At 46.3% G+C, this 26,198-nt stretch overlaps 1 long non-coding RNA gene across 1 annotated transcript; it reads right to left on the bottom strand.

The window, feature by feature from the left end:
- LOC311526623 lies at positions 1–25,961 on the bottom strand. The gene is made up of 3 exons (XR_014713072.1): positions 25,712–25,961; positions 774–950; positions 1–216 (listed from the first exon to the last, which is right to left on the bottom strand). It is a non-coding gene; the product is annotated as an uncharacterized lncRNA (long non-coding RNA).
- Between the last annotated feature and the right edge of the window lie 237 nt (positions 25,962–26,198).

Genomic DNA, 26,198 nt, shown 5'->3' with positions numbered 1-26,198 from the left:
CGTGTTTGCCTTGTTATCTCCACAGTTACTAACAAGAATGCCATCATTATCCCAGTCATTAACAAAATTGATGTTGTTGTCCAGAGTTGCCGGCTGTGGACCTGCTTTCAGAAGGAGTGTCTTACCATCAATCCTTATTTTCTCTATTCTTCCATGCAGAGGCGTATGATTACACTCAGTCAGATGGACCAAAGGGGGTGTGAGGCCAGAGCTAATCTAGGAAAGAAAAGGGTGATGGAGAGTTTGTGGGTGGGAAGTTTGGAAGTCGTCAGACCTACATTGCTGGGGTTTGGAAAGGCTGCTAATGACAAAGTTTATGTAAGTTAGTGACCAAGCAGCCGTTTTCCCTGTGATCATTTGGCATCCATATGGCTTCACTCTATTTCAGAGAGTACAAGGAATCCAGTACAAGTCTTATAGCTGGATCCCATTGTTTGGGAGTGGAAACTCTCACTAGTCTTGGACTAGTCATAGTGGAAGTGGAAGTGTGCAGACTGGATTCAGCTGCTTTAATGTAAATGAGACCTCAGTGTGAATACTGGACCTGGGATAATTATTGTTAACGGTTTTTATTTCTTTAGCAGTTGGAAACCCCATTGTGACACCCGCTGTACAAATTGAAGAGACCCTCAGAGATTGTCCCTGCTCTGAATTGCTTAGAGTCTAAAAAGGTTACGGACACAGACAGCGATAGATAAAGAACAAATATGCAATTTGTCAAAAGCACAGAGCTCTGAAGCTACAGTGCTATTTCATACCACTTTCCTTCTCACCTGACAGGCCACGCCTGTGACACTGACAACCCCAAAACCTTCTGCTCAGGATTAGAATGATGAAAAGCAAAAGGAGTTCGTCCAGCACCTGTTGTGGATCTGGGCAGTGGTTCCTTGATAAAGATGGCTGGGAACTATCACTCAATATCTCTTCAGCGCAGGATCATACTGGAGGTCCTAGATTTTAATAGCAAACTAAGTAAAATAATTATTTATGGACATTTCGGTCTTTCTAATCTCTAAGTACCAATTCCAGGAAAGACTAATGTAAACATTTCTGACTATTTGCTGCCATTCTGATGCATTGACATCGGAATTTACCCAGGCAGACATTTTCCACTAAGCTTTTGAAAGAAAAATGAAATTTCCACCCAAAAATCTTTGTTGAGTTGCAGTTAAGGGTTGCTAAATGGAATTCAGGGGTCTAACTGAAGAGTAAAGTACTACTCAATGTGAGTACGTGTAGCAGAATCTAGCCCTTACTGAGCAAAATAAAATGTATCTTAGACAAATACCACTAGTGACAAAAGTAGCATAGACTAAACATAACTCTTATGCCAGATCATAAAATAATGTCCATAATAATAAAGCAGGAACATTTCATGCTACAGCGAACCAGGAAATTCAACACTGCAGAACAAATAATCTACATGTACATTGAATTATCCAAATGTATAATGTGCCAAGTCTCATTTAAAATCAAAGAAAAGGTTACCTTTGATTTCAGTGGAAGTCAGAGTGGGCTCTAAAATAGCTACACAAATAAGGGGCAGGTTGATGGTCTTGGAGAATTGTTTTATTTTATGGCACATGGGCAGGAATTGAGTGTTTCTGTTTGTATTTTTGTCAATTTCTACATGTAGTGACTATGCAAAGGTAATTAAAATTAGGGGTGCTCAGTCATCAGCTCTCGGGGTTCTCATGTGGGTGCCACAGGGTTCCATTCTGTCTCCCCTCTGATCTCTCTCTAAATAAGCCTGCTGATAGGATTAGCATGCAGATATAGGTTGCAATATCTTTGGCACACTGATGATATCCAGCTCTATGTGGCCAACTAGTCCAATTCTGCCAGTGGAATGGATAATTCATGTCTCCGGGAGGATTGGGCTTCCTTTGCTCGCTGAAGCTCAAACCAGATAAGGGGGGATAATGGTATGTTGGGGGAAGCAGCCCTGAGAAGTGATGAGAATTATATCGGCAGCCCTTATGGAGGGAGAGTGCTTGACATTCGTGAGTCGGGATCATGGAAGAGAAGTTTTGCTGGACCCGAGGCTGTTTCTGGCGGCTGAGGCCAAGAAAGCACCTTTTCATCTGCATTTGAGGAGGCCGAGAGATTTTCTCTCTGATGTGGACCTTACTGCATTTACCCATGCCTTTGTCATCTCAGCACTAGGCTACTCTAACTTACTTACTTAAGGATAGAGCTTCACCCTGCGAGTGCACAACACTGGTTCTCCCTGAGCTGCACTGGCGATCTGTGATTTACCAGATGGATGCCAAGGCAGTTTGAAAAGGAGTCAACAGCATGATGCTGTGCTGAAAATGGCCAATATCATTCTGGGACGTTCCACTCTGCTCAGCACTGCTGGGGCTTCAGCTGGAATACTTTGTCCAGATTTGGGTACCCCACTAAAGAAAGACATGGAAAAACCTGAAGAGAGTCCAATGAGAGCAACGGAACAGATAAGAGGTTTAGCAAACCTCACCTATGTGGAAAGGTTGGAAGAACTGGGCTTGTTTGGTCTAGAAAAGAGAAGGCAGAGGTGGGGAATTTGTAAATAATCTTCAAATCTTCATGTAGGAGCACTGCTAGCAGATCGAGGAAAGTGATTATTCCTCTCTATTCGGCACTGGTGAGGCCACATCTAGAGTATTGTGTCCAGTTTTGGTCCCCCTACTACAGAAGGGATGTGGACAAATTGGAGAGAGTCCAGGAGAGGGCAACGGAAATGATTAGGGGGCTGGGGCACATGACTTACGAGGAGAGGCTGAGGGAACTGGGGTTGTTTAGTCTGCAGAAGAGTGAGGGGGGGATTTGATAGCAGCCTTCAGCTACCTGAAGGGGAGTTCCAAAGAGGATGGAGCTAGGCTGTTCTCAGTGGTGGCAGATGACAGAACAAGAGGCAATGGTCTCAAGTTGCAGTGGGAGAGAGGTCTAGGTTGGATATTAGGAGACACTATTTCACTAGGAGGGTGGTGAAGCACTGAAATGAGTTACCTAGGGAGGTGGTGGAATCTCCATCCTTAGAGGTTTTTAAGGCCTGGCTTGACAAAGCCCTGGCTGGGATGATTTAGTTGGTGTGGTCCTGCTTTGAGCAGAGGGCTGGACTAGATGACCTCCTGAGGTCTCTTCCAACCCTAATCTTCTATGATTCTATGAAATATGAAAAGAGTTGTTCTGAAGATGTCGGTGGTTCTTTGCTCTCCAGATCTACTGAGGGTAGGACAAGTCACAATTGAACATAAGAACAGGCTATAGTGGGTCAGACCAAAGGTTCAACTAGCCCAGTAGCCTGTCTTTTGACAGTGGCCAATGCCAGGTGCTTCAGAGGGAATGAACAGAACAGGTAATCATCAAATGATCCATCCCCTGTTGCCCATTCCCAGCTTCTGGCAAACAGAGGCTAAGGACACCATCCCTGCCCATCCTGGCTAATTGCCATTGATGGACCTATCCTCCATGAACTTACCTAGTTCCTTTTTGAACTCCGTTATAGTCTCGGCCTTCACAACATCCTCTGGCAAGGAGTTCCAGAGGTTGACAGTGCGTTGCATGAAAAAATACGTTCTTGTGTTTGTTTTAAACCTGTTACCTATTAATTTCATTTGGTAGCCCCTTTTTCTTGTATTATGAGAAGAAGTAAATAACAGTTCCTCATTTACTTTCTCCCTACCAGTCATTATTTTATAGACCTCTATCATATCCCCCCATAGTCATCTCTTTTCCAAGCTGAAAAGTCCTTGTCTTATTAATCTCTTCTCATATGGAAGCTGTTCCATACCTCTAATAATTTTTGTTGCCCTTTTCTGTATCTTTTCCAATTTCAATATATATCTTTTGAGATGGGGCAACCACATCTGTACGCAGTATCCAAGATGGGAGCATACCATGGATTTATATAGAGACAATATGATATTTTCTGTGTTATTATCTATCCCTTTCCTAATGATTCCCAACACTCTCTTAGATTTTTGAATGCTGCTGCATATTTAGTGGATGTTTTCAGAGAACTATCCACAATGACTCTTTCTTGAGTGGTAACAGCTAATTTAGACCCCATTACCTTATATGTATAGTTGGGATTATGTTTTTCAATGTGCATTACTTTGCATTTATCAACACTGAATTTCACCTGACATTTTGTTGCCCAGTCACCCAGTTTTTTGAGAGCCCTTTGTAGCTCTTCGCACTCTGCCTGGAACTTAACTATCTTGAGTAGTTTTGTATCATCTGCAAATTTTGCCACCTCACTGTTTACCCCTTTTTCCAGACCATTTATGAATATGTTGAATAGGACTGGTTCCAGTACAGACCCCTGGGGAACACCACTATCTACCTCTCTCCATTCTGAAAACTGAAAAAAAAATTATTTCTACCCTTTGTTTCCTATCTTTTAACCAGTTACCAGTCCATGAGAGGATCTTCCCTCTTATCCCAGGACTGCTTACTTTGCTTAAGAGCCTTTGGTCAGGGACCTTGTCAAAGGCTTTCTGAAAATCTAAGTACACTATATCCACTGGATCCCCCTTGTCCACATGCTTGTTGACCCCCTCAAAGAATTCTAGTACATTGGTGAGGCATGATCTCCCTTTACAAAAACCATGTTGACTCTTCCCCAACAAATTATGTTCATCTATGTGTCTGACAATTTTGTTCTTTACTATAGTTTCAACTAGTTTGCCTAGTACCAAAGTTAGGCTTATCAGCCTGTAATTGCTGGGATCGTCTCTGGAGCCTTGTTTAAAAATTGGCGTCACATTAGCTATCCTCTAGACATCTGATCCTGGTGACTTATTACTGTTTAGTTTATCAATTTGTTCCAAAACCTCCTCTAATGACACCTCAATCTGGGACAGTTCCTCAGATTTGTCACCTAAAAAAGAATGGCTCAGGTTTGGGAATGTCCCTCACATCCTCAGCCGTGAAGACCAATGCAAAGAATTCATTTAGCTTCTCCATAATGGCCTTATCGTCCTCAAGTGCTCCTTTAGCATCTCGCTCATCCAGTGGCCCCACTGGTTGTTTAGCAGGCTTCCTGCTTTTGATGTACTTAAACATTTTTTTGCTGTTACTTTTTGAGTCTTTGGCTAGCTGTTCTTCAAATTCTTTTTGGCCTTCCTAATTATATTTTTACACGTCACTGGCAGAGTTTATGCTCCTTTCTATTTTCCTCAATAGGATTTAACTTCCACTTTTTAAAGGATGCCTTTTTGCCTTTCGCTGCTTCTTTTACTTTGTTGTTTAGACACCGTGGTGCTTTTTTGATCCTCTTATTATGTTTTTTAATTGTTAATGTGATGTTTTTAACTGGCTTAGTTTGCAGCTGGGGAGATTCATTTTGGCTGTCGGGATACCCTTTCTGACTGTGGGACTAGCTGAGTGCTAGAGTGGGTTGCCTGGGGTGTATGTGGAAGACTCGTTACTGGATGTTTTTAAGAGCAGGTTGGACAGGCAACTGTGGTGAATTGTCTGGGTGTTCTTGGTCCTGCCTCAGCGCTGGGGAAATGCCTGGATGGCCTCTGGAGGTCACTTCCCACCTACATTTCTATGATTCTGTGTTGGTTTTAACCATGAAGGCCCTAAGTGGTCTGAGATTTGGGTACCCAAGTTCTTCCAATTGCATGCTGCCCCAGTGGAGGCACTTGATAATATAGTGGGAGGGAATGGCTAGCAGGGTGTTTTCCAGAATGGTGCCTCAGTACTGGAATGCGCTTCCTCACCTTGGTTTGTGGGGAGGGGAGTGGTGTACCCACTAACATCTTAGACACAGTGCTAGGCCCATTTCCACGCATTCAGGGAGTAGGCAGTCAGAGGAGTTTATCCAAGGTAGTGGGGCATCTGCTGGTGATCCTGTTTTAACTGCATTAGGATGAAGAGTCTGTTGTGTTAGGATGGAAGCTGTACACATTGTGAGGGAGCCCAGGGAAGGAGTAATGAACAGCTCTATCAGCTGGAATAAATACACAGTGTGCTGTCCTCTGTTAGGTGGTGCAGAGGGAGGAGAAGCATGGAAATCCCATGGGCTGAGGGTTGGAAGTGGGGGTGTCATGCAGCAAAGGTGCACCACGGCATGTCCCTGTGACACTGCATCTCTGCCAAGAGCCCTTCCTGGCCAACTGCTGTGCCTGACATGGGAAGAAAAGGAAGGTTTCTCTCTGCGATTCCAATGTACCAGCAGATATATTTGTAACCCACACCCACACCGTGGCGCTCTGTTCCCCTCTAGTGGTGTCTGGGCCATAGTTAACTGTTGATGAGCCTGCTGCAGCCTTGGCTGAGGGACCAGAGCACAGGCTGCGTGCTCCCAGCTCAGGAGGGTAGAATGTGGCATAACAGCAGCTCTTCAAAAGGTGCTCGGCTTTCAAGGCTAGTTAGGGGCAATGGAACAGTGTAGGGGCTAAGGCGCTGACTCAGGAGGTGTGTGCTCAGTTCCTGACTCTTCCCCACTCATTTCAATTGCCCTGTGCTTCAACTTTCCCATTAGTTAAAATGAAATAATAATCCATCATTTCTCCCCCTCCCCATGGTTGTCTTGTCTATTCAGACTCTAAGCTCTCTGGAGCAGGGACTGTCTTGCACCTTGTTGGCATGGGTGCTACTGTGTACAGATACTAAACTAGTGCACAAGAAGGAGCCTGTGTGTGCACTGCAGCTAGGAGCCTTTTAAAATCCATGCTGCCCTGTATTCTGCCTATTCATTTAGTGATGTCCCCAAGTCCAATGTTCTAATTTTTTACATCCATGTGCGGAATGAATTTTGCTATGTGCACCAATATGGAGGTGATGTGTGGCAGGCGTGGGGCCGAGGGGTTTGGAGTGTGGGAGAGGGCTCAGGGCTGGGGCAGAGGGTTCGGCGCAGGGGGTGAGGGCTCCTGTTGGGGTGGGGGCTGTGAGGTGGGGCTGGGGATGAGGGGTTTGGAATGCAAGCTGCCCTGGGAAGAGTACTCCCCCTAGCCCTCTCTCACCGCAGCATCCCAGAGCTTGGGGAGAGGTGCCTCTCCCTGCCTGCACAGTTCTTGATAGCCAGCTGTGCAGCCGCTCGGCTGCGCTGCTTAGAGGGAACTTAGTTCCCAACCCAGTGTTTCTTGTGATGTCCCATCTCACTGCTCTGGAAATGAACGAGATGGCCAAGCGCTGGATGTTGACCTCTCTGAAAGAATGATGCAGGGAGTGACTGGGAAGGAGAATGCTGCTATGGACACCCATCTACCTTGTTCATCAGCAATGAAGGGGACAAAGAAAGTGAAAAAGACAGGGCAATAGAGCTGAGTAAACACACTGATGCTGTGACAGTAGCACTTAGAGGCCCTAGCTGTGATCAGGGCCCCAATATGCTAGAAGCTGTGCATACAGACAGAGACACTCCCGGCTCTGAAGTGCTTACAATCTACATAGGCAAAGAGTGGGAGAGGAAACAGAGGTAAAGTGGCTTCGTTAAGGTTACCCAACAGCTGAGTGGCAGGGCCAGGAATTAAACCTGGGTCTCCTGACTCATACTCAGTTGCCCCCCGCACTAGGTCCTGCTACCTCTGTTTGACAGGGTGCTTTGTCAGCGTGCCTGGACACCGCCAGAGCTCTGTAAGCAAGAGATTCTCATTTACGGAGTCAACAGCTTTGAACAGGCTTGGCATATTAATTATTAATTACGTCGGGAAAGCGCCCTGCATTCGATCAGTAGTTAATAGCCCTGTCTCCTCCTCCCCACAGACGCACTGCTGCTGTCAGATGCCTCTCTCCGGTTAAGACCCCAGTGTTAGAATTAGGCCCAGAAACTATTTTCCAGATGAGTGGCTTTTAATGGGCTCTCCAGACGTTTTCTGCTGCATCCTGTGAGTGACTAGATATGAGAAGAGGAGAGACGCCAAGACTGATTCGCGCTGTAAGAAGTGTTACGAGTTTTAAGTAACCAGGGCTTGGTGTAGCTACAGCTGCTATAAAGCCCCATTGAGTTTATAGCCCATGCTCCAGAAGTGCATGTTAATTACATACAAAGCCAATGCAAAGGGCCTACTCTGTAAACCAGACACTCGCTCTGTTTGCAGAGACGATCAGAGCAGCTGCATCTCGGAAGACACAGCTCCAGTGCTCTTTGTGGCTAACTGATTTAAATATGGGCCCCAGGCCAGAGCTCTGCCCACCTTTCCATGCCTTGCCACCTCCAGCCTGGATAAATTCACTGCCCTAGTCTAGCTGGGACAGCACCTTCCACCCATCCAGACACTGCAGCTAGCCCAGAACCAGGTGCCCTGCTTTATTACGTGGCATTTCACGCAGGGAGTGCATTGCTCTGGTGTTGGTGACATGCACTGGCTGCCTGGAGCGGGGCGGAGTCAAGTGTTGGTTTTATAAAACCATAAGTGCTTTGGGTGCTGATTTGCTCTGAGACTCCCACGGCCCCAGTGTGATGCAGCAACTGCAGAGATCCTCTAGCCCCACACAGTGCAATCAGGAGGGGTCAGGAGAGCAGGCCCTCCATGGAAAGAGGAGGGGGTCGGGAGAGTAGACACTTCACTCTTGGTGCTGAAAAACACTCAGCTGCCCTTCTGGGCTCTCCAGAGCTCCTGGTGGCTTCCCAGGCATACTGCCAGGCACGCTCATCTTCCCAGGCTCTCTGGGAATGGCGGTGGTGAGGGAAGGTGAGGGTGTTGGGGAAGGCTTCGAGCCATATGCTCACCTGGTGTAAATCAATGTAACGTGACTTTGGCACCGATTTACACCATCTGCGGATCTGGCCTGGTGCCTTATATTGCTGTGCCGTAATGCACCAAGAGGATGTAACAGGCACACTAAAATAGTGAATGAATCAACAGAGGGGCATATTGTCTCCCCTCACCACCTAGCAAGCCATGGATTTCCTGTCTGTAGCTCTTCCTCTCGTCTCTTCATTCTAACCCTCCCTTTCTCTACCTGCTCCAGGACTGCCCATTCCAGTCCGCTCTGCGATCTTTTGTAGCGCCTTAGCTGGGCCACGGAGTGAGTGTCAAAGGGGCCACAGCAGAGGAGAGCAGATCTGCAGGTTTGGGCCAAGCAAAAGGCAATTCCCCTCTACTGCACTGTAAAAGTGGGAGTAGCTTGTGCACTCACAAGCCTCAGGGTATGTGGATCAAAGTTGGCTGGGCGCCATGGACCAATCAGTCTTCTCTTGCTTCCCCCAACCAGCAGGCTTCTTCTTTGAAATGACAGTTTGGGAACCAAATGCTCCTTCTAGTGCTCTAATATGCTCAAGTGCAGGGCTGCAAGGAAAACCCCGAGCACGCTCTTCTTGACGGAGGAATATTGTGATCCTTTTACAGCAGACTTGTTTCAAAACACCTCACCCACTTAGCCCATGTGATGTATTAAATAGCCTGTAACATTTAATTCCTTCCAAATAAAAGCAACCGTTTCTTAATTGGAGTCTGACAAAACCAAACATTTTCCCATTCTGGGGAACTCAGTTTTTGAATTCTGCACCCCAAGAGAGCCAGAAAACAGCTACATCAGGCAGAGACAGTGTCGCTTGGAGCATCACAGCCGGGTGATTCCAGCTCCCCCAAATCAGGGGGTTAAGGCTGGAATGCTGACATATCTGTGGCAGTAGCGGGCAACACGCTAATAATTTATTTTTAATGCCATGCTGTCTTTAACTGTGCAATTTCCTCCAGGGTGTTTGCTTTGAGATTGAGAGATAATTACATCTCAGAAACCAGGCTAATTACAGTTAACAGCCTGCAAACTGAAGGCATCTATTTTTTCTGTTCTTTTTTCCACCAGAATTCTTCACAATTGCCTGTTAAAATGTGACCATCAATTAGGAAACCAATTCGGCAGAAGTGATACACGTCTGTGACCCCCCTTCTCCCATGGTTGTGCATTGGGTGGGGAAGTGAAAACCCCTGCAGGGATGGAAATGAGGAACTGAATAATGGTGAGGTCATTACTCATGCAAATAGCAAGAGAGCTATTTCTGGGGACCGAATGCTTCTTTTATGGCGGTTGACCTGTGAGACATTGAGGTCTGTGATCTGCACACTGCTGCCCTCTGTTGGATGCAATACGCTGGGCGTACCTACATGCGGGTCGGCTCCTTGCACTCCTTCAATGTAGAAGAGCATTCCCTTTAAAAGATTGGCTAGTGCCCTGTGTTTTTTGAACCCTGTCCCATAAGTTCTATTTTCAGTGCTGCATGTATATACAACACACTGGTGACCATGGTTTCTGCCTCCTGTGTACTGTGTTTTCATACTAACTTCAATCCAGCCACTTCATTATCATAGAATAGCAGGGTTGGAAGGGACCTCAGGAGGTCATCTAGTCCAAACCCCTGCTCAAAGCAGGACCAATCCCCAACTAAATCATCCCAGCCAGGGCTTTGTCAAGCCTGACCTTAAAAATATCTAAGAAAGGAGATTCCACCACCTCCCTAGGTAACGCATTCCAGTGTTTCACCACCCTCCTAGTCAAAAAGGTTTTCCTAATATCCAACCTAAACCTCCCCCACTGCAACTTGAGACCATTACTCCTTGTTCTGTCATCTGCTGCCACTGAGAACAGTCTAGATTCATCCTCTTTGGAACCCCCTTTCAGGTAGTTGAAAGCAGCTATCAAATCCCCCCTCATTCTTCTCTTCTGCAGACTAAACAATCCCACTTCCCTCAGCCTCTCCTCATAAGTCATGTGTTCCAGTCCCTTAATCATTTTTGTTGCCCTCCACTGGACTCTTTCCAATTTTTCCACATCCTTCTTGTAGTGTAGGGCCCAAAACTGGACACAGTACTTCAGATGAGGCCTCACCAATGTCAAATAGAGGGGAACGATCACGTCCCTCGATCTGCTGGCAATGCCCCTACATATACATCCCAAAATGCCATTGGCCTTCTTGGCAACAAGGGCACACTGTTGACTCATATCCAGCTTCTCGTCCACTGTAACCCCTAGGTCCTTTTCTGCCGAACTGCTGCCAAGCCATTCGGTCCCTAGTCTGTAGCGGTGCATGGGATTCTTCCATCCTAAGTGCAGGATTCTGTACTTGTCCTTGTTGAACCTCATCAGATTTCTTTTGGCCCGATCCTCTAATTTGTCTAGGGACAGGATACAGAGAGCCCTACCCTCCAGCGTATCTAACTCTCCTCCCAGTTTAGTGTCCTCTGCAAACTTGCTGAGGGTGCAATCCACACCATCCTCCAGATCATTTATGAAGATATTGAACAAAGCCGGCCCAAGGACCGACCCTTGGGGCACTCCACTTGATACCGGCTGCCAATTAGACATGGAGCCATTGATCACTACCCATTGAGCCTGACAATCTAGCCAACTTTCTATCCACCTTATAGTCCATTCATCCAGCCCATACTACTTTAACTTGCTGGCAAGAATACTGTGGAAGACTGTGTCAAAAGCTTTGCTAAAGTCAAGGAACAACATGTCCACCCCTTTCCCCTCATTCACAGAGCCAGTTATCTCATCACAGAAGGCAATTAGATTAGTCAGGCATGACTTGCCCTTGGTGAATCCATGCTGACTGTTCCTGATCACTTTCCTCTCCTCTAAGTCCTTCAGAATTGATTCCTTGAGGACCTGCTCCATGATTTTTCCAGAGACTGAGGTGAGGCTGACTGGCCTGTTGTTCCCAGGATCCTCCTCCTTCCCTTTTTTAAAGATGGGCACTACATTAGCCTTTTTCCAGTAGTCTGGGACTTCCCCCGATCACCATGAGTTTTCAAAGATAATGGCCAATGGCTCTGCAATCACATCTGCCAACTCCTTTAGCAGTCTCGGATGCAGCACATTCGGCCCCATGGACTTGTGCTCGTACAACTTTTCTAAATAGTCCCGAACCACTTCTTTCTTCACAGAGGGCTGGTCACCTCCTCCCCATGCTGTGATGCCCAGTGCAGTAGTCTGGGAGCTGACCTTGTTCGTGAAGACAGAGGCAAAAAAAGCATTGAGTACATTAGCTTTTTCCACGTCCTCTGTCACTGGGTTGCCTCCCTCATTCAGTAAGGGGCTCACACTTTCCTTGACTTTCTTCTTGTTGCTAACATACCTGAAGAAAGCCTTCTTGTTACTCTTAACATCTCTTGCTAGCTGCAACTCCAAGTGTGATTTGGCCTTCCTGCGTTCACTCCTGCATGCCCAAGCAATACTTTTATACTCTTCCCTGGTCATTTGTCCAATCTTCCACTTCTTGTAAGCTTCTTTTTTGTGGTTAAGATCAGCAAGGATTTCACTGTTAAGCCAAGCTGGTCACCTGTCATATTTACTATTCTTTCTACACATAGGGATGGTTTATCCCTGTAACCTCAATAAGGATTCTTTAAAATACAGCCAGCTCTCCTGGACTCATTTCCCCCTTATGTTATTCTCCCAGGGGATCCTGCCCATCAGTTCCCGGAGGGAGTCAAAGTCTGCTTTTCTGAAGTCCAGAGTCCGTATTCTGCTGCTCTCCTTTCTTCCCTGTGTCAGGATCCTGACCTCGACCATCTCATAGTCACTGCCTCCCAGGTTCCCATTCACTTTAGCTTCCCCTACTGATTCTTCCCAGTTTGTGAGCAGCAGGTCAAGAAGAGCTCTGCCCCTATTTCGTTCCTCCAGCACTTGCACCAGGAAATTGTTCCCTACACTTTCCAAAAACTTCCTGGATTGTCTGTGCACCGCTGTATTGCTCTCCCAGCAGATGTCAGGGTGATTGAAGTCTCCCATGAGAGCCAGGGCCTGCGATCTAGTAACTTCTGTGAGTTGTTGGAAGAAAGCCTCGTCCACCTCATCCCCCTGGTCCGGTGGTCTATAGCACACTCCCACCACAACATCACTCTTGTTGCTCACGCTTCTAAACTTAATCCAGAGACACTCAGGTTTTTCTGCAGTTTCATACTTGAGCTCTGAGCAGTCATACTGCTCCCTTACATACAGTGCAACTCCCCCACCTTTTCTGCCCTGCCTGTCTTCCTGAACAGTTTATATCCATCCACGACAGTTCTCCAGTCATATGAGTTATCCCACCAAGTCTCTATTATTCCAATCACATCCTAATTCCTTGACTGTGCCAGGACTTCCAGTTCTCCCTGCTCGTTTCCTAGGCTTCTTGCATTTGTGGATAGGCACTTGAGATAACTTGCTGATCGTCCCTCTTTCTCAGTAGGAGGCAGGAGCCCTGCCCTCTCACGCACTCCTGCTCATGCTTCCTCCCGGTATCCCACTTCCCCACTTACCTCAGGGCTTTGGTCTCCTTCCCCCGGTGAACCTAGTTTAAGGCCCTCATCACTAGATTAGCCAGCCTGCTTGTGAAGATGCTCTTCCCTCTCTTTGTTAGGTGGAGCCCGTCTCTGCCTAGCACTCCTCCTTCTTGGAACACCATCCCATGGTCAAAGAATCCAAAGCCTTCTCTCCGACACCACCTGCGTAGCCATTCATTGACTTCCACGATTTGACAGTCTCTACCCAGGCCTTTTCCTTCCATGGGGAGGATGGACGAGAAGACCACTTGTGCCTCAAACTCCTTTATGCTTCTTACCAGAGCCAAGTAGTCTGCAGTGATCCGCTCAAGGTCATCACTGACCATTACCACCTGCAATGACTTGCAAGGGACAATGAATGTCTCCTAGGTGACTAATGACCTGACTACCCCCACACCTCAGGTAGTTAGATGTGGGAGAGCGGCTGGGTTTCACTCCCAGCTCTGCCATTAACCTACGGAAAGTCACAAGGCCTCTCTCTGTTGTCTGTTTCGACTGTAAGCTCCTTGGGACATGGCCTCTCTCTTACTGTATGTGCATAGTGCTGGTACAATGAGGCCCTGAACTGGATTGAGAATTCTAGATGTTACTAATACTTAAACTGCGAGCTCTTTCAGGCAAGTATCTTATCTTAAGGTTTATCTATTGTGTAGCACCTAGTTCAGTGTTGTTTCAGTGCTACGGAAACCATCACCATAATTAAGGGCATGAACTGAACCTGCAAATAACTGTGGATGCAAAAGCTCTGGGTGTGACAAGGGATGCCTGTTTGGAACAATCTTCTCCAGAATGTGGGCAGGGATTTCTACAGGCCAGCAAAGGAGCAAATCAAGCTCTGGCTCCATGTTGCGACTTGATTCCCTGGGGGTGGAAGCTCCTTGGGAAATGATCCTCCTTTTGAAAATCTCCAGTGAAGGAGACGGGCTCTTCAATCTAGCAGAGAAAAGTGTAACATGATGCAATGGCTGGAAGTTAGCTAGACAAATTCAGACTGGAAATAAGCTATACATTTTTAACATTGAGGGTAATTAACCATTGGAACAACTTACCAAGGGTTGTGAAAGTTTCCCCATCACTGACCATTTTTATATCAAGACTGGATCTGTTTGTAAAACTCTGCTCTAGGAGCTATTTTGGGGCAGTTATCTGGCCTGTGCTATCCAGGAAGTCAGACTAGATGATCAAGATGGACCCTTCTGCCCTTGGAATGTATGAATCTATGTGTGGAGCTCATCCACTCCTTGTCCTATTTCTCTTACCTGGGGCCCAACTCCCAGGTACAGATCTCTAGAGGGCCCTCTGTTGGGTCAGGAGACTGAGGCTTACGATGCTCCATTGGCAGCTGCCCTCCCCTCTAGGATTATTCCTGCTAGCATCAGATGATACTGGCGCCCAGGCACCTATGCAGGGATAGACTGAAATGTCCCATCAAGGTCCTCTCCATCAGCACCACTCTTGTTTAGAAAAAAAGTAGTAAAATGCCAAGGGAAGATACATGAGAGAGATTTCAAAGCCATCTAAGGATGTTTATTTCCATTAGAAAAGCTATGAACATTAGCTGTCCAAATCCCCAAAACAGCTTTGCAAATTTCTCTCTTTATTCCCAGCTTAAACAAATGATGGGGAGTAAAAGAAGCTGGGTCACATTCATCCCTGGTGCAGCCAGCCTGACAGCCAAATAGTAACTACAATGAGGGGTTCAGCCCCACACCCCTGTACAAATATTCTGAGGGTTTAAATGGTGCTTCCCCTCAGGACGGGGTGAATTTCTCGTGCTCTGTATCAGAACATACTTGCAGGGCCCCTTTAAGAATGACAAATAAAACCTTCACTGGAAGGCACAAAGGTTCATTTTCTAACAGCTTTAGATCTTATCTGACAGCATACACCTACCCTCTCATTCTTTCTGTTTTTACAAGATTGGTGAGGTTTGTTTATAATCCTTACATTCTTGAAGAATATATTTTTCTTCAGGGACTCTGGATCAGGGACTAATTTAATTACTTTTTTTTTTTAATGATCAAGCCAATAGTTATAAATTGTTAACAAGTTCTGGTGGAAACTGGCTCCCTGGAGACTTTGTTATACTGAATAAAACAACATTAGGACAGAATTAGCACAGCTTATTGAGTGGCTGTGTCTTCAGTAGGACTGCAAATTGGTATTTTTCAATGGGAAAAAATGCCATCAAAAATTCCCAGCCAAGTCCAGTGATTTTGTGGGGGCGGTTCAGATCCACACTATGCCCAACACAGGGCTGCAGCTTCCTGCCACAAGAGAGCCTAACCGAGATAAAAAACAAAGCTATCGAACTGTGCACTGTGACTGAACCTGCAGTGATATCCCACGTGGCCTTCTCCTCAGCTCAGCCACCAGAAAGGATTATTCAGAAGGTTGCCAGACTGTTTGCCCAACAAACCTTACGCCACTCTGTCTCTTTGAGGAAAAGCGAAAACGGGCTCCTTGTTAAAGGTGTTCACTTGTAAAGAAAAGATGTGGGGGAGGGGAAAGAACACCAGAAAGCTTGAAAGACTGACATGAGAGCTACTCCCTGTAAGAGATGAGGAGGGAAAACAGAGCCTGTGGGACAGGGTTATTTTGACTGGGGTCTGTGCACTGCAAAGCCTAGGTTCAAGCACACGGCAGAGAATCCTTACCCTAGGGTTAAAATGCAGAATAGATGCTCAAGCCCAGGGTTCCCAGACATGGGTCAGCTGACTCGAGTCCCACTAACCCTAGGCTTACATTGCTGTGTAGATATACCCCGAGTGGCTGGGAAGGGCGCAGAAGGTCTGTGTTCCTGGTTCACCAGCAGGTGTAGAAGCATCAGACGCAACTCAGTTTGTTTACAGCAAAAAAATACCTTTGCCCGACTCCTACATGCTTGGTTTCTTTTATGTGGAGCGGTGCTATCAAATAGCCGGAAGGGGAGTGCTGCGGCAAGGAAAAGAAGGAAACTATCTTTCTAGTCATGTTATCTGATGATGGGGACAGTGATTGATTCCTGAGGCTGGCTGAAGATCAACTAGAGATCCTGCATGATGGTAACAGAGGCCTTCTGTTTCCTGGTCTAAGCCCCATCACACAAAACAGATGTAGTAAGGTCCTAGCCGAGACCAGGAAATCTTTTGTGTGTGAGGTTGTGGAAGCAGCAGTCTTCTTCCTTGCCAGGCTGAGGATCTGATACAAAGAGAAAATGTGTATCTGTGGGCAAGGAGGGACCTGCCTTTGTAAAAAGCCTTCTGCATGAAGTGCAATATAAAAGGCCTGGACTGGATCCAAACCCTGGTGATAAGGAACACTGCCATGGGAATTGAAAAGCAGGAAATCCAGCCTGCTGACATATTTTCCTTAATACCCTTAAAGCCCCAAAGTCTGGAGTTTATAAAGGCTGGATTATAACTGCTCTGCCTTGTCTTCCCTCCTTCCTGTAAGGGTGGAGGGATACATGATGACCATCTGTCAAGGTTCCTTCCCCACTCTGAACTCAAGGATACAGATGTGGGGACCTGCATGAAAACCTCCTAAGCTTACTTTTACCAGCTTAGGTTAAAACTTCCCCAAGGTACAAACTATTTTACCGTTTGCCCTTGGACTTCCACTGCCACCACCAAACGTTTATCTGGGTTTACTTTTATTAGGAAAGCGTTGTTTGGAAACGTCTTTCCCCCCAAAATCCTCCCAACCCTTGCACCCCACTTCCTGGGGAAGGTTTGGTAAAAATCCTCACCAATTTGCATAGGTGACCACAGACCCAAACCCTTGGATCTTAAGAACAATGAAAAAAGCATTCAGGTCTTACAAGAAGAATTTTAATAGAAGTAAAAAGAATCACCTCTGTAAAATCAGGATGGTAGATACCTTACAGAGTAATGAGATTCAAAACATAGAGAATCCCTCTAGGTAAAACCTTAAGTTACAAAAAGACACACTGACAGGAATATCCATTCTATTCAGCACAGCTTAATTTCTCAGCCATTTAAAGAAATCATAATCTAACACATATCTAGCTAGATTACTTACTAAATTCTAAGACTCCATTCCTGTTCTGTCCCCGGCAAAAGCCTCACACAGACAGACACAGATCCTTTGTTTTTCTCCCTCCTCCCAGCTTTTGAAAGTATCTTGTCTCCTCATTGGTCATTTTGGTCAGGTGCCAGCGAGGTTATCCTAGCTTCTTAACTCTTTACAAGTGGAAGGATTTTTCCTCTGACCAGGAGGGATTTTAAAGGTGTTTACTCTTCCCTTTATATTTATGACACCATGTAAGTAACATAATGCATGTGTGCGGCAGTATACATCTTCTGTGCAATAAAGCACCTAGCAGGCCTGGTTGTCCATTGCCTTGCTCCCCCCATTAGTCATCTACACCCATCCCAAGTGAATGTGAAATGCTACTCAACAAGACTAGTTACATTTGACACGCACTTTGCACAGATGCAAATGGTGAGGCAAGGCAGCAGTAAATCGGACCTTTTCTATTTGCAATTGATCTATGTGCCAGCTTGTATGCGTCCGTTTCACTTTGGCTGACCATTTGCAAGTTGCTTCCTGCTTACAGCACATGGTAGTTGTAAGGATAGAAAATGAATGATAGCTTACATCTGTACAGAATAGTCCCACACACAAACTTGCTTTGCTAACAGTGACACTAGCTGCAATTCCAAAGTTGTACCCTTGCATCTCTTGCTATAAACATAATCGCAGACCTCAGCAACTAGGGAAGTCACAAGCTAGATAGTGTCAATGTTTCTGACACTGGCTTTAGAAAGCTGCCAGAGTGGATCAGACCTGCAGTCCACCTAGTCCAGTATCCTGTCTCTGGAAGTGACCACCACCAGCTGCTTCAGAGGAAGATGTGAGAACCCACAGTAGCAGCTTTGGGATAATCTGTCCCCCATTATTAGGTCCCATCCTGATATCTAATAGAGACTGACCTAAGCCCTGAAGCACAAAGTTTAATATCCCTTCCAGACTTATCTTAGCATTAACTATTAAGAATGTAAGAATGGCCATACTGGGTCAGATTAATGGTCCATCTAGCCCAGTTAACTGTTGTAACACTTCACAGTCTTGTTATCCACATAAACATCCAATCTCCTTTTTGAACCATGGTAAATTCTTGGCCTCAATAAATTCCGGTGTCAGGGAGTTCCACAGTCTAAGTATGCATTGTGCGAAAAAGCATTTCCTTTCATCCGTTTTGTAAGATGCAGTATCTCTACCCTTTTGAATCCACAAAACAATTCACACCAACCAAATCCAAACAATGGAAACGCTGTCCCTTGGACAAAGCAGTAACAGATAAAGGGAATTGTAATCCCCCTCCCCTAGATTACTGGGAGGACAGACTTGAATGCAAATATGGTGTCAAGCAAAACATTCTGCAAATTCTTGGAAGGAAAGAACAGATTTCTCCTCCTCTTTTGAGTTTTCTTTTCTCTCTTCTCCAGGCAGCTGTACACATATTAACATACTGCTGGCCCCTGTGATGTAATTTGAATAGGAAATGAAGTACAAAGCAAGCCAACACCAAAAAGAGTCTGGGAGCCAACTTTCCCAGTGGCACATGGCAATTTCTCAGGTAGCCAGGACCTCAGCCATGTGGTGGTTTAGAGATATGCACTGACACCTCAAATTCCCTCCAGGAGCCTGCAAGATCATAGAATATCAGGGTTGGAAGGGACCCCAGAAGGTCATCTAGTCCAACCCCCTGCTCGAAGCAGGACCAATTCCCAGTTAAATCATCCCAGCCAGGGCTTTGTCAAGCCTGACCTTAAAAACCTCTAAGGAAGGAGATTCTACCACCTCCCTAGGTAACGCATTCCAGTGTTTCACCACCCTCTTAGTGAAAAAGTTTTTCCTAATATCCAATCTAAACCTCCCCCACTGCAACTTGAGACCATTACTCCTCGTTCTGTCATCTGCTACCATTGAGAACAGTCTAGAGCCATCCTCTTTGGAATCCCCTTTCAGGTAGTTGAAAGCAGCTATCAAATCCCCCCTCATTCTTCTCTTCTGCAGGCTAAACAATCCCAGCTCCCTCAGCCTCTCCTCATAAGTCATGTGTTCTAGACCCCTAATCATTTTTGTTGCCCTTCGCTGGACTCTGTCCAATTTATTCACATCCTTCTTGTAGTGTGGGGCCCAAAACTGGACACAGTACTCCAGATGAGGCCTCACCAATGTCGAATAGAGGGGAACGATCACGTCCCTCGATCTGCTCGCTATGCCCCTACTTATACATCCCAAAATGCCATTGGCCTTCTTGGCAACAAAGGCACGCTGCTGACTCATATCCAGCTTCTTGTCCACTGTCACCCCTAGGTCCTTTTCCGCAGAACTGCTGCCTAGCCATTTGTTCCCTAGTCTGTAGCTGTGCATTGGATGCTTCCATCCTAAGTGCAGGACCCTGCACTTATCCTTATTGAACCTCATCAGATTTCTTTTGGCCCAATCCTCCAATTTGTCTAGGTCCTTCTGTATCCTCTCCCTCCCCTCCAGCGTATCTACCACTCCTCCCAGTTTAGTATCATCCGCAAATTTGCTGAGAGTGCAATCCACACCATCCTCCAGATCATTTATGAAGATATTGAACAAAACCGGCCCCAGGACCGACCCTTGGGGCACTCCACTTGATACCGGCTGCCAACTAGACATGGAGCCATTGATCACTACCCGTTGAGCCCGACAATCTAGCCAGCTTTCTACTCACCTTATAGTGCATTCATCCAGCCCATACTTCCTTAACTTGCTGACAAGAATACTGTGGGAGACCGTGTCAAAAGATCTACTCAAGTCTGCAGAAACTGCCATCAGCTCCCTTCAGCTACCAGTGCCGTAGAAACGGGCAGCTGCATTCTGCACTAGCTCCAGGGTTGGGATGGTTTTCAGGGAGCCCACTGCTATGTTGCTGTCTGGTGGCTGCCAACGGCCACGGCAAGGCCCACACACACAAAAGAGATGGTCACAAGTGAGACCGTAGTGTGCTGGCAGGAATGAGAGGGGGCCAGTTTTTAACATCAGGGGTGTTTAGGTTAAGCCAACTCCTGCCTTCTCCGAGGTGGAGGGTAGAGAGTATTTAAATATGGTGGTAGGCAGGGGGCTAGGGAGGTAATGGGACTATGTTTGCAGGTGCCTCAGATTTTGGGTGTCCAACCTGAGGTGCTGAAAATCAGGTCCCTTTACGGTGTCTCCAGTACAGCAGCCAAAATTGCTGGGCACTTGAAAATTGTGGCCAAGGTCAGGCTAGAGGAGAAATGCTGTCCAGAGTGGCATCTATTCCATGGGCCTGGCAGCTGCCATGGGGCGCTGTGCCAGCCAGACCCAATTCTGACCCCCTTTTGCCATGTGTGCACGTGTCTATTCCTCTCTTTTCTTTCCCCTCAGCTTGTCAAACTCAGGCTCAGCAAAGCAACAAATCCATCTTTTCAGAGATCAATTACTGTGTCTGGCTGCAAAACCTGGAAATACAATTAACTCTAAAATAAATATTAAAAAAATGAAAAATATACTGAGGGGAGGGCATAAATCACCCCAAAAATGTTCCAAACATTAAAATAAACAAGGAGGAATTTCAACTTCATTTGTCTTTTTTTTTGAACCTGTCATTGATTTATTTTATTGCTTTGGTATCATTCCCATTTTGTCTTTGCTCAGTTTCAAAATCACTTGATCTGTTTGGACTGGAGCTTTTGCTTCTCCTTCCACCTGGCAGGAGAGTTTGCAGTGGCAGTAGTCTACCTCCTTTAATCTTCATGCATGCACGCATCCCTTTTGTGGAACTGAAATCAGCTTGCCTTTTATGTTAGGAATTTGAGCTGTTTCTATTTGTTAGGGTTTTTCTGGAGAGATAAAAACATTCATTTAGATATTTCTAGATTTGAAAGGAATTGTCAGTTGTGGGTGAAGAACACCACACACACACACACGTGCACGCGCACACACACGTCTTCTCCTCACACCCAAGCACTTGATTTTGTATCTACCTGGAACTGACTTTTGGCTATACCTCACATCTCTGCACTTCCTCACACATTTCGGGTCTCCTCAGGGACTTCCCCCCAAAATAATGGACTGAATATGAACATAAGAATTGCCAGACTGAATCAGACCTGAGGTATGCCAAGGTCTAGTATGCTATGTCGGAGGTAGGTGCATGAAGCATTTTAACATAAATGAAATTTCGGCAAAACAGGTTGTTTTGTCAGAGCTGAAATATTTTGTGGAGATGCACTGGTTTCCCCTGAACTTTTGTCAGGAAGGTTTTTTTGGGCCCAGAGCACAGAGAGAGAGAGAGAGAATGAAACACTGGAGCTAGGTGATTGGGATGCTGGCCTTGGATGAGTGAGACCCAGTTTCAAAAGTCAAATCCCTGCTCTGCCACATTTAGAATGATCTGGGGTGAAAGGGACTGGAGTCTGGGGAGAGTAAAAAACATCTGAAGGAGGATTCTAAATACCTGTAACATGACACAGTGAATTCATCCAGGAATTGGCTGGAATGTTGTCATGTGACTCAAATCTCAACCTCCCTGTGACCCCAACCTCATGTTGGTGCCCTTACATCCCAAGCTACTCAGACACTACAGCGGTGGGCACCAGTACAATACCCTATTGGAGTGAGAGACAGACTATCTGTTTGCAGAGTTGTCACCATGTTGGACACAGGATATTAGAGAGAAAATGGGGGGTGAAGTGACATCTTTTACTGGACCAACTTCTGTAACTAGATTTCACCAGCACCAGCAGAACACATCACCAGCTGGGGGTGGTCTGCCCTACTTTCTGACAGTCTGCCCTGAGCTAGGCACTCACAGTTGTGAGCCGCTCCAGACAGCGTGACAGCTCCCCACTCACAGTTGTGTGCAGTGAGAAAACACTTCCTCCCTCTCCTACATCCAGGCATGCTCTCTTTGAAACAACATCCAGGGCTAAAAGGATGGAAGAGTGGCTGAAATACACGATAGTGGTGTCAGACCAACTAGCATAAGAGATTGTTATATTTGCCCCAGCAAGACCCTTCCATCACTCACCCTTCCCCTATTTCTAGGGCCCTTCCAATGTGTCACCTCCCCCAACACTAGGATGTGTCCTGTATCACACACCTCCCCCACCCACCTTCCATTGCCAAGAGCCTTCTACTTTCCCATTCATCTCCTTTTCTTTGGGCCCTATCAGGTCTCGATCCCTCTCCCTTTGCTAGACCAGGTAAGGAAGTGTAAGTATGAGGTTAGCTTCTATTCTCACTCTTGGGGGCTGGATTCTAAACTGTTTATTGTGGAATAAAAAGAAGATTACAAGCCATTGCCCAAGGATAACATGCTAATAATTTTTCAGCAGGGCACACAGTCGGCGCAGACTACAAATGTTATTAAGCAGCAGATCTGGTATGCACTGACAACGAAGGGAAGTTACCCCTAAGGAGATAAAACTTCTATCACTGCCATCAGAAAGTCAGAACAGCAGCAACCTATTAAAAATTACTGCAGGGATAGGTGTGATAATTTTATCAATTTCAGAGCGCCACTGGCAAATATGCTCTTCTGAACGTCTTTAGAAGTTAGCACTATAAAGAAGTGCTAAAGACCGTCATGGTTGGACTTCCTCAGGGATAAATTCAGAACACAACATCTGAGGGACCGGAGCGTTTTAAAAATGAGAAAAGCCATCCAGGTCTGACGTTTTGGGGTTCAGTCAATGTCTGCCTTGTAACTCTGTGCAGCTTTGGTGCAGTGCTCTGACCCCCAACCACCTGCCAGTGGCCCACAAGACTCACTCTGGCTTTGCCCAATGTGACCAACCTTGGTACCCTTCCAGCCCTGAATTTGCCCCCCAAATCATCCTCCTGCATGGTCCAGTCCCTCTCACTGAGCCTCACAGAAAAAGTATTATGTTCTCTGCCTCAAGAGAGACAATACACCACTCCAGCCTAACAGCTGACTGGGCGCACACACATTACTGAACGTATCTGGCCCTGATGGTTTATAATGAAAGTAAAACAAGTTGATTAACAAAAGAGCCTGGATTAAGTGATACCAAGAAATAAAGGTAGAGTTCATTATGAGCAAATCAAAGTGAAAGCATTCATTGAAAAGTCAAACTTAATCAAGCAAGATACTATCTTTGTTCAATATGCTTTTTCTCACACAGTCTTCTTTCCAGCTTGTTACTGGCTGGCCTGGCCAGAACCCATTGCAGATCACATTGCTTGGTTTCTTTGTCCCCTTAAAGTCAAGGAAACTTAGGGGCTTGCTCCCCTTCTCTTTATAGTTCAGCAGACATTTGCTATGGATTCTTCTGAAAAGTACCCCAGATAAAGTTCATTAGTTCATGCTGAACAAGGAAATCACAGGCATGTCTACGCTGGAATAAGAGACCCATGGAATAGCTGCCGCTGGCCCAAGTCTGTTGATTTGGGCTTGTGGGGTTCAAAAAATGCTGTGTAGACATTGAGGCTTGGGATGGACCCTGGGCTCTGGCACCCTGCCACCATGCAGGGGTCCCCCAGCTTGAGCTCCAACCCGAGCCCAAACGTCTACACACCAATTTTACAGTTCCGCAGCCTGAGTCAGCTGACACGGGCCAGCCATGGGTATTTAATTGCTGTCTAGACGTCCCCCATGAGGCTCCAAGCTGGTCCCTCTCCCGTCGGTGGTAGCAAGTTCCCTTCCTGCTGCAACCTCTGATACACATGACTAGCTCACTGAATATGGGCCACCCCTGGCTTGAGGCGTGGGCCTCTTTCCTTTGTCTGGAAAAAACTTGTTTATCAACTCCTGACTCCCCTGGTTTAAACAACTTTTAGCCACACACTTTAAAGCATATTAGCCAATCTCCATGATTTGACATACAGCATTCATATATGCATTATACAATAATATTATTGAGCGGTGTGTTGTTAGTTTGCAAAGGGTACCACACAAGGCATATTTTGTACACAAATCATTGCAGTAGTGTGTAGACAGGGAATAGAGGAGAACCTAGGGGGATATTGTTAGTGAGCTCAGACAAAAATAAGGCACCTCAGAAAAAACAAGGATTTTGTGTACCATTATGAGGCTAGGCTTTAGGAAGATAGGAACTGCCAAGCTGGATCAGACCCAGTCTCCAACAGTGGTCAGTAGCCACTGCTTCAGAAGAAGGTACCAGAAACTCTTCAGTCAGCAGCTCTGGGATCACCAGCCCATTGGGAGATCCCAGTCATTAGAGATTGGTTTATGCCCCAAAGTTTCTCTCTCTTCCAAAATGGCTGAAATTCCCAATCCTTTTTAGAATGTTTGCAAGCTCTTGACCTGTGATATCATGCGGTAATGAGTTCCACAAGCTAGTTGTATGTTGTGTGGTCAAGGATTCCCTTATATCAATACTAAATATTATCATTCAATTCCACTGACTGTCTCCTTGTGGGTGTATTTATGAGAGAGGGTGAATAGCAGTGATGGATCTACCTACCCTACATTGTCCCTTATTTTATGTTCCTCTCTCATATTCATCTCCATGATGGTTGCATTAATGTTTCAGATGGATATATGTGCCCCTGGTCACTCCCCTCTATCAATTCAGATCTCAGCAATAGCAGGTCCATGTGCCTTTGGTGCAGGAAGCCACATGTCCTGGGGACGCAGCTGACTTCTTATAGTAGCTCTTCCTGGCTGGAGGGAACTTGTTTTAATATGCTAGTGATGCAGACAAAATACTGTAAACCAGTCCCCGTCCCTGTTTTACTGCTGATTTAACTATCAGAGGACGAACCTGACTGTTTATTAAAACATTAAACAGTAAAGTTTAACAATACACAGTTAAGTTTTTTTTCTGATTGTTAAAGCAGCATTAAAGTGAGATGGAGAGAGACTGTTCGTAACCCCATCCTTCAGCCCACAAGCACCGCTATCAGGCACTGATGCAATTTCAACAGTGTGGCTTCTGCCAGCAGAAGGAAGAGATGGGTCTTTACTATGTAACTTTAGCGCCCTCGTGGCCAAGATGAAGTCTACTCTGCAGGCAGCTCTGGCCATGAGAAGGCGCACGCAAGAATGCAGCAGGAAAAATCCGTTCCACCCCAAGGGCACCTGTTCCAAACCCTCCAGAGTGAACACACACACCCTGGCACAGTACAATGGATATAACAAAGGGAAATATTTATTTACAGGGGGATGAGAGGAGAAAAACCAACAACAAGGGGACATATAGGGGGAGCGGTAAAACAGGGTTGCATCCAAACCAAGGTCCCACAGGCCCAGCGGTAGCACAGTCTGAAAGAGCAGACACTGAGCAACGTGTCTGCACACAGAGTTCAGGAGTCCTGAGCACAGTTCCAGTTCAATGGCGAGTCTTGGGTGCTCCTGGTCGTCTTCCGCGCCAGTGAACTTTCCCCAACAAACCCCTCCGGTGCCCGCTTCTGCCGCTCTCTGCAAAGCCACACAGAGCGACCACCTCCCCACTTAACTAGCTAGCAGCCTCCCTCCTTATTCCCAGTGCAGAGTCACAAGCCCCAGTACTCACAGCCCCATGCAGCTCTGGGCAGCAGTGATACTGGGTCCTTCTCGGGCGATTCCTCCCTGGCACAGTGCTCCTCCTGGCTCCTGTCCTAGGGTGTCCCGGATCAGCCACCCTGTCCTTCCCAGGCTTCAGGCAGGTTCTCTGCTGCTTCACTTTCCAAGGGCCTGCACGCTGCAGCCCTTCTCTCTGGAACTCCAGAGCCACACTCTGGAGTTTCCCTCCTTTCTCTTACTGCTCCCCCTCCCCATTTAGGAAAAAGATTTAAAGGGACCATGCTCTCTAAACTCCAAAGGGGTTACAACTAGCCCCTTGCATGGTGAGCAAGGGGCTAGTTGTAACTATATTTTAAAGGAGAAAATATTCACGTCCAGTACAGCTTCACTCAGCTGGTTCTGGTAGCTCTCAAAAAGCCGAGCTAGCTAGAGGGCACTAGAGATGCCGCAGGCCAGCCGTCTCTTAACCCTTTCATTGTTGCTCATCAGCTGTGTAA

Source organism: Lepidochelys olivacea (genome assembly GCF_965140295.1).
Source record: "Lepidochelys olivacea isolate rLepOli2 genome assembly, chromosome: 9".
Classification (NCBI taxonomy): domain Eukaryota; kingdom Metazoa; phylum Chordata; order Testudines; family Cheloniidae; genus Lepidochelys; species Lepidochelys olivacea.
This window is presented reverse-complemented; position numbering and strand designations above follow the sequence as displayed.